This window comes from Lissotriton vulgaris, chromosome 4_1 (genome assembly GCF_964263255.1).
Source record: "Lissotriton vulgaris chromosome 4_1, aLisVul1.2, whole genome shotgun sequence".
NCBI classification, from domain to species: Eukaryota; Metazoa; Chordata; class Amphibia; order Caudata; family Salamandridae; genus Lissotriton; species Lissotriton vulgaris.
This window is the reverse complement of record NC_141691.1, coordinates 759,038,631-759,048,372: the sequence shown is the minus strand read 5'-3', so window position 1 is coordinate 759,048,372 and position 9,742 is coordinate 759,038,631.

Below are 9,742 nucleotides of genomic sequence, written 5' to 3'. Positions count from 1 at the left end.
TTGTAGGAAATACAAGGAGCCTTTGGGGACCCTTATCGGGTATTCCCGGGCAGACGCTTAGCAAGAGGCACAGGAGATAGGGAGAAGAGACCACGGTACACTCAAGAAGGACGTTACCTAATCGTGTTCGTAGCAGTGAATGCGTGGTCACTGGCACCTGTGGGAGCGGAGGCAAAATAGTTGTGAGCTTGAGGGCACCTCAAAGGCTCCGAATGGAACGGATGGAATGCTGTGACACCAGATTCATGGTGTACGGCCAACTCCAAGGGAGGCAATAACATCTGGGGAAATAATCCGAATGACGCTGGTGGCGCCTTCCGTTATGAGTCAGTTGACAGAGATGATGTCAAAGGGCAAGGCTAGTGAGGGCAGTGAGAGCACGGGGAGAGAATGGCAGCCATAGATTGAGAGTAATACGAATGTTGTCAAACATAAATTTCTCCCTTCCATGGTAAATTGGCATACAGAACAATTCCCGCATTTAGAGTGTCCCACTAATGGAGGTAAGCCCCATAGGTTGGTGAGAGTCTGAGCTGTTTTTTAGGGGAAGGCAGGTTCTGACTAGATAGTCTCTGATGTTCTGGTTCTTTTTTTATTTAAAAAATCTTTATTGTGAACTTTTTTCCATATACATACACCCCCATCCTGCTCCCCCCCCCCCCAGGCATTGTGTAGTCTTAAAATTTACATAGAATCAGGTACATTTATAACATCATAAATATTACATTTTAATTTTGAAAGTCAGGTATCTCTATTGCGGCACATAAAAAGTTCATTTCATACTATTTATATCCTAGTTATATGATCATTGTTTTTCTACCTATTTTTTAAATTCTGTACAATTTAATCCCGAGGTTCTAGACTTTGCATCGATTGCTGCAGGGGGTCCCAGATCTTCAGCCCCTTCTTCTTTTTGTTCCGCCCCTTCCTTCTATATATAGCTATCTCTAGGCTATATGCGGCCAGTAATTGCGCTTGTCATTGTGGAATGTAGGTGGATTTGGATCCAGCCATGCCAAAGCCAGACATATTCTAAATACTGCCATAGATATAAATATCAACCCTTGCATATAGTTTGGTTGGGTATCTCCGTCTATGCCTAGTATTATTTCTCCCGTTGTGATTTCGATCCTTGCATTAAAAATGTCGGACAAGAAGTTAGAGATTTCTCTAATCAGTGGTTGTAATGCGTCACATGTTGCGAATATGTGTACAATGTCAGATTCGAATAGAGCACATAGTGGGTATTCTGTGCCTCTGCCAGAGCCCCATTTGGCTATTCTGTTTGGAGTATAGTATAGGTGGATTTTTTTTTATAGTATTGCACTTGTAATCTGGGAGACATTAATATAGATTGGGATAATTCAAATGATACAACAACAACTGAAGAGTGACTCTAGGGTGCTGTAATCATATTCCTCCACCACGCGAAACTTAACCCAAAAGTGAAAAGACGTTTGCCAAGGAACCTAAAAGGTGCTACACACACAACGAAAAAATATACTTTATTGCTAAGAAGAACCCTCACTCACCCTAATGGTGACATGCTTCATCATTGGGTTCCCACTGGAGGAACCGAATGTTCCTCCAGTGTGCTACGACGCCTGAATTACAGCGGAGCTGGTTGTTGTTAGTGGGTTTTTTTGGTGTGTGTTTAGTGTATAGTGAATAGTGAATTTAAAAAATACTAACTGTACCCAAAATTTAAAAGCAACAACTCACGGTGTTGCCCGTGTTGGCACTCCCAGAATTTCCAGGGGCCACAACCTGTGGAATGGTAAATCACAGTATTAGGAGCATATAAAACAGTTATTTGCTTTACAATTGTTCGTTTTATAACCAGTTAGTTCCCAAGCATCTCAGGCACTCTCCATTATAGCACCTAGGTTCACCCTTAAGTGGTATGATTTTTAGCATCCACCCAGTAAATTTATAGTCCAATTTTAGACCCCATGTCCCAAATCGTGGACACGATATGCCATAATTGGCATTAATTTCATCAATAGATATGCCCGCTCAATGTTGCCAGCAAAATGCACAATTATCGAAAATGCGGCCAAAGCATTTGTATAGAGCGACAGCACGGTGGTCAATTCCTGACCCTTTAGAGCAATGTGACCCACTGGTAAAAACGACATAAACACTAAAATCAAACTCCCCAAACAGAGAATAACTGAGAAGCTACAGAGGTCTTTTTAAAAAAAAAAAGGAAAAACGGAAAAGAGGCATGGCTCACTTACAACACTTGTGAATAGTGCTTTCGTAACGGGCTAGTGGTGGGGGTATTCTTCACGCTACTGTTTCACTGTAAGATAGTTTAAGAGGTGGCGTTATTAGCGCGGTGATCAGGCAGACTGCACTTTAGATAGACATAGTCGCTATTCTGTCACACGCGCACCACTAACTCACAATTTACTTGAAAGTAATGGCTCCCCGCCCGCAACCTACTTCGTTCGCTTCCGCCCCCCGAATGGTGACTCTCCGGGAGCGATGCGGAAGACAATGAGGGCTGACGTCCGGTCACCTGTCACGTGGCTGACGTACTACGCCCGGTGTGTTCGTACGTTCTTTAAAGAAACATACTAAATTACCCCCTCAATTTGAAAAGTGGTGATCGACAAGCATGTCACCGATAAACGAAACGGGACAGGACTTCCCGTTTGTTAATAAGTCAACACGCTTGTAGATTCCCACAGATAGACTAAAATGCCTCTGAAGCATTGAATCTATTTGCTATTTACAGTTATAATCACGGCCTTTTTTCTTTTTGTGAAACACAAAAAACTTTATTTAATACCCTCAATCATTTCGCACAGGACAAAGCTAGTTATTTTAGGACCGGTCTTCATAGCAACATTTGGTCTTTGGCCATGTTGATCATGCTCAGTTATTGACATGACGCAATTGATGGAAAGTTGTTTTAATTGAATTATCATTACTCAGACAAAGCTCCGTGTAATTCAAAAATAGTTTTATTAACCCACCTTGGTAATCCCTATGAAAACCCTTCATGGATGAAAAATGTGGTATTTACAAGACAGATGTACATTATGATTTTAATTTGGGTCAACGTTTAGTAGTGATTTCAGACTCTAAGATATCCTAAGAGCCATTGACAGTAAAGGGCTGCCACAATCAGTTTTATGTAAATAACGTGGGGGGGGGGCGGGGCCTCTCTCCATATTTTGATTCTCAGTTATCCAACCAATTATATAAAATTTTACTTCAGTAATAATATGTTTCAGTGGTTTTGAAGAGACCAACAAGACCTGGATCTCTGTCAACGTCGCATGACAGTATCCCATGGAATATCATCATTCAAACCTGTCTGGTGGCTGGAAAGGCGATATATCCAATATTGTTCTTTCTCAAATAACCTAGCCTCTCAGATCCCTGGGCTAGTTGTTCGATGATAGTCCACCTTAGATCCTCCGGAGTATGATTCATCTGCAAAAAGTGGGATGTTAGTTTTGTATTGCTTTTTCCACATCGGATGTTGCTGCGATGCTCCCTAATTCGTAATTTCACACGTCTTGTCGTTAATCCTACGTATCTCAACCCGCAAGGGCAGGTGAGTAGGTAGACAACATTGCATGAATTACAATTGGTGTGGTTCTGTTGACGCCATTCCTTTCCTGGTTCCAAGTGTAATATCTTAGTGCTAGATGTTAAGTGGCACACACTGCATCCTCCGTCGGGGGAATTGCCCAGTGATGGGTGGTAAACCCCATGCATTCAGTACTCCCTCAGTGATGGTATTCTGTTGTTTCCTGGGGCTGGTGTGGACTATGGCATCCTTTAAACTCTTAGCCCGTTTAAAAGAAAATAGAGGTTTGTCCCAGTTGTGATTGGTACTCTTGAGCACTCTCCAGTGCTTTTTGATGCATCGAGTTACTACGTTTGACAGAGGATGGAATGTCGTCACACATGTAAGGGGAACCTCCAGAGCAGCCTCTTTTGGGTGGTCCTCCAAAAGGGCTTCCCTGTGCTGCTTGCGTGCCCGCTTGCAGCTTTTTGGAAGCAAATGGTTTGGGTATCCACAGCGTTGTAATTTTCCAGTGAGATCCTGTGCCTGGTGTTTGAAATCTTTCAAGTCACTGCAATTACGCCTAATTCGCAGGTACTGGCCAAAGGGCAGGTTTTCCCTCAGTGCCTGCGGATGAAAACTCGAATAGTGCAATAGATTGTTCTTTGATGCTGGTTTGTAATAAGTTCTGGTTCGCAATTCATTGCCTACTCGAGAGATGGTCACATCCAGAAAAACAATTTTGTCTTCAGCATACTCATGCGTGAATTTCAGATGAGGGTTCAGATTATTGATCCATTCAAAGAACAATTTCAATGTCCTTTCATCACCTTGCCAGATTATCAAAACGTCATCTATGTACCGTTGCCATAGTAACACATTTGACGAATAGGGGTTGGATTGGGGCAATATATGTTCACATTCAAAATGGTATACATATAGTCCCGCCACACTGGGCGTGAAAGTGCTCCCTATGGACGTCCCTGTTGCTTGTAAGAAAAGCTTGCCATCATATTCAAAGAATTTTCGTTTTAACGCCAGGGTTGCACATTCTACCACAAAAGATCTAGAGGTACTGTACTCCCATGTTGACTGTTGTAACATATCCGCAACTACTCCAATTGTGGCATCCTGTGGCATACAGGTATAAAGACTCTCGATGTCAAGAGTCACCAGGAAACAAGAGTCATCTGGAATTCTCACCTTTTGTAACAAGGCCAAAAGGCTCTTAGTATCCTTTATATAAGTACTGGTTGATTCAATAATGGGTCTCAAAAAGAAATCACAGTACTTAGAAAGGGGTTCGAGTATTGAGCCCATACCCGACACAATTGGGCGTCCGGGAGGGGGTGAGATACCCTTATGAGTTTTTGGGAAGGTGTAAAAATAAGGAATTTTACCCTCTGTGGTAGTGAGGAAATCCGCCTCGTGTTTACTAATATTGCCCTCGCACTCGGCTGTAGACACTAGTTCCAGTATTTCAATCTTTAGGCTGTCTGATAGATCCTCCTGTAGGGGGATGTAATTGACCTGATTACTTAGGAGGCGGCGACATTCCTTGTCATAATTTTCCACGTTCTGTATGACAACGCCTCCCCCTTTATCGGGGCTTTTGATTACGATCTTGTTGTTGTTCTGTAAAGATTGAATTGCTTGAAACTCTCCTCCGGTAAGATTCTTTACCACATCAGAGCGTCGAACGTTCAGCGCCTAGTGCTGAACGTTCGGATAACGAATACTGGCCCGTCGGCCAACTGTCGTGCGCAGCACTGGGGAGGTAGTGCTCGAGACGACCGTTGGCCGACGGCAGCAGTTAAGGGGTTACAGGGAACAGGCTCTGGTAGTGACTCAACCTCATTGATAACAGCTTTTTCGAATGTCAATATTTCCGGTGGTACCATATGAGGTTGAGGTGTGAAGTTAGATTTTAATGTAAACGAGGTATCGCTATGAGCATCTTGTGTGGACTCTTGCGTTTGTTGTTGTTCAAAGAAGCTCTTCAGTCTAAACTTATGGAAAAACTCAGTTAGTTCACAATGTAGCTTGAACCTATCGAGTCTAGGGGTTGGCACAAAACCAAGCCCTTTTTCCAACACATTTATCTCTGTTGGAGTAAGAGTGGCAGATGACAGATTTGTCACTAAGGTCTCTGGTTGCTGGTGCCCGCTCTCTGGTCTGCTGTTTTGCTGCGGGTATTGTCGCCCACTGCTTCGGATTGACCCCAGTGGACCTGGTTGGTGCCCTTCCTTCTGCCTCTTCCCCCCCCCCGGCTTCTCCCTAAAAAATGTTGCTGGGGGAACATATTAGGATAGTAATGTGGATGTGATCTCAAACCAACCTCCTCTGTCGTCCCCAGTTCATCCTGCCATATTATGATAAATGTATTCATGTCATCGACAAGTATGGCGATCAAGCTATCGTAGACCTCACCGATCTTTACGTTTTTATTTTTATTTACTATTTCAATGGTCTGAATTCTCTGAAATTTAGACCGTCCACCCCCCTTTTTCATTAAAAAGTCTCTGACTTGTAAAAATCTGAAGTCTCCATGATCTAGTGCATAGCTCTTCAAACTGTGGGGCGCGCCAACCTGGGGGGGCGCCGCATCCCTTCAGGGGGGGCGCGCACTTCACCCCACACTGTTGCTTCCAGGCGCGAGACGTGCCTCTCAGCCCAGGCTGCTGCAGCTGCTGGGGGCTCGCTCGACTGAGAGTGTCAAGAGTCACAGGTCTTTAAAGGCCAGAGGCAAGACGATTTCGGAGGGGGTAGGGGGCTAATTCTCATGGAGATGCAGGGGCTCTAAGAAAGGGTGGAAAACAACAAAGCCTCATTAACGCTTAAATGGTCTTTTAAAGACCTGTGAAGTACTCGGGTGTGCAGTCTTTTTACTGCCTTAATGTGAGAATGCATTTCATGAAAAGGAATATAAAGTAGGGTTACCAAAATAAAAATGCCAGCCATGTGCTGTTTAAAGAGTCTGCAGAGGCCCTGTCTTGACACTAAATAGGGTTATAAATAAAATAGTATGTATTCTTTTGTAATGTGACGTTTCAAATCTTTGTTCCCTTTAATTATAAGTCATAGATCATTCAGGCAGCCTTAGAACACAATTAAAAATAGTTTCTATGTATTTTTGCTGTTCCAAGTGTGCACCAATCAGTGCTGAAAATAGGCTTTAGGGGACTGCTTACTTTTTTACCTTCTGGGACATCAATATAATGAGCTGGCAACCCTAATCGCAAGACTGGAAGTTTATTGCAGGATAAGCACAATATTTATTTCACCCACCCTCGATCCCTGGACCTTGCCATAAAAGCAATAGTTTAACTTATATCTGAAACCCTATGCCAAGCCTCAATAACATGCTGAGTAACTTCAACTGTGTCTGGGAATGCACCCTGCATTCAGACAACTCTCTCCTCATTCTCGTCCTTCACTTTCACACTCACCCTGCACTCACAGGGATCACAATGTACTCACACTGATCACTATGCACTGAACCCACCCTCTCACCCTTTACTCACAGTGACAACACTGCACTTATGCCACTCACCATGAACTTACACCGTTCTCCCTCTACTTACCCTGCGGTCACATGAGCACACCGCACATTCTGCACTCACAGTGATCACTCTGCACTCACAATACTCTTGCGCTGTTTACCCTGTACCTCACCCTGCAGTCACACGAGTTCACCCTGTACCTCACCCTGCAGTCACACGAACACACTACTCACACTGCTCATGCAACACTTCACTTACCTGTCCCTCTCATGTGTGCAATTAGTGTTAGGGCCAGCCCTGGTTGGTAATCGTAGTCCCCCCCCCCCCACCCAAAGTTCTGTCTAGTTGCGCCCCATGTTGCTTCCCACATCGGAAGTACGTTTCACTGCAAGGAATTTACAGCGGTTACATCCTTCCTGAAGATTCCATTCCCTGGCAGGTAAAAATGAAGAGCTTTTTGTATTATTTTTTTAAAGCCTCGCTCCTTTCCCCTTCGTCCCAATACTAGTGGGAACATTGGATATTTCAAGGAGGAGTGTGCCTACCATCTGTCCTCACTTCTTTCGTAGACCAAATGTAAATGTTTTCTTGTGCAGCTATTTCTAAAGCTTTGGAAGGCGTTCTTCTTTATAAGCCAACTATGCTAACAAATTGACTCTCCATGCTACAATGCTACAAGAGAATAAAGATGTATATATCCTCTTGAACCACTTATCTCACATGTGTATGATGTAAATGTCCCCTAGGCTTTCTTGGAAAACTGCGGCTGGCCTCCTACTGACTTGGCAACACCTGGCCATACTCCACATAATCATGGATTTTTCGAATGTGTCAGAAAGCATGTTTTGTGGAACTTCTTTTTCTGATATCTTGTTTAGGGGCAAAGATGTGGCACAACAGCCGGAGCTGATGACTGTAGAGCTGGGAAACCAGGTTCAATTCTTGATGTCTGCTCAACATCCTGTGATTCTGGGCAAATCACTTAATCTCCCTGTGCTTGAATGTGTGCTTGTGTAATGTAAAAGATGCTCCTGTAAAGCTCTCCAATACATTTAGGTCATGTTCTCCCTATATGAACCTACATAAAATATATTGCAAAATGTTGTGAGCACTCCCCTTTCCAGGCACTGCTCAAAAGGATGGCAGAAGCAAGAATCCATCCACATATTGTCTCTTTGGAGAAAAACAAGCACTCCCACCCCTGTGTTTTGGGAGTGTTTTTGCTAATCATCCTAAATATTGTGTTTAATGTGAAAAATAAAGCAACAATGTCATTTTTTGTGCTAATTTCTTTCTTGGAGACTTTGCATTTTAACTTTAGAATAAGCACATGCACTACAAAAAGTTCAGTTTACTAATCACTCTAACTTTATTTAATATTATTTGCCCTATACAACCTGGGCTCTGCAGGAGGAAATGGCCAACAATGATGCAGATAGTGAGAGAACCTTCTAGTTCCAAGGAGTTTACGCATATTATTCCAGGATGTATGAATACCTGCCAAAGTTTTAAAGCATGCTCTTTTAAAGTAGCAATTATATGTATGTCGCCATAGGTACTCGCTGGCCTCATTGCCCAAAATAAGTTCTTGTGGTTTTGGTATATCTCTATCTGGCCAGTTGTTCACATTTGGGGTTGACAATTCATTACAGTATTTCAGAATGGTAGCCCACCAATACACTTTAAAATTAGGCAGGGCGAGGCCACCTCTATCTTTCGGAAGAGAAATGTATCTGAGTGCCCTACGGGGTCTTTTATATCCCCTAATAAATCGAGAGAACATACTATCTATGTCTTTGAACATTTGTGGTGTAAACTCTAGGCAGATTGCCCAAAGAAGTACAAAAATGTTGGGAAAAATGACATTTTTATCGCATTGCATCTCCCTACTATGGTTAAATGCAAGTTGTTTAGCCTGTTGAGATCTTTATCAGTTTGTTTTATAAGCGGATCTATGTTACCCTTTACCAAATTATCCAAATTAGAAGTTATTGTAACCTCCAGGTATGTGGCTCTCTCTACTATCTGATGATCCCTACACAGTGCTTTGTTATTGAACACTATTTGGGTTTTATCCTGGTTTAGCTTATACCCGGATATTTTTAGCCTCTTCTTCCATCGCTTTTACTGCTTCGTCTGGGTTATTTGTGACCAGCGCGATCTCATCTGCGTAAGCTAAGGTCTTTGTGTCACCATTTTGGTGTTTTATTGGTGGGATTGCCTGGTTGTTTTCAAGTCTACGGATAAATGGGTCGATAAAAATTGGAAATAGTAGCGGGGAACAAGCATCCCTGTCTTGTCCCTCTAGCCACATCTATTTTTCCTGACATAGCCCCATTCACCATTATTACTGCTTCAGGGTTTATGTACAGCATACGAATAGCATTTATGAAGTGTTCCCCTATTCCACTTCTTGACATTGCCGCCCATAGATATTGCCAGGAGACCCAATGCAGTGCCTTGTAGGTGATGCAGAGCACTTTGAATTTAATCCTGTTTCCGACCCTTAGCCAGTGCAGTTGACGTATGGCCGCTGAGGTTGGTTGGCGTTTGGGGCTGCCAAGCAGAACTCTTGCTGCCGCATTCTGAATCGATTGTAGTTTGCGGAGCACCTGTTCCTGAGCATTCAGGAGAAGGGCATTGCCATAATCCAGCTTGGAAAATTCAAGAGTGGAGATCAGCGTTTTTCCTGCCAATGGAGGAAGGTATGGAA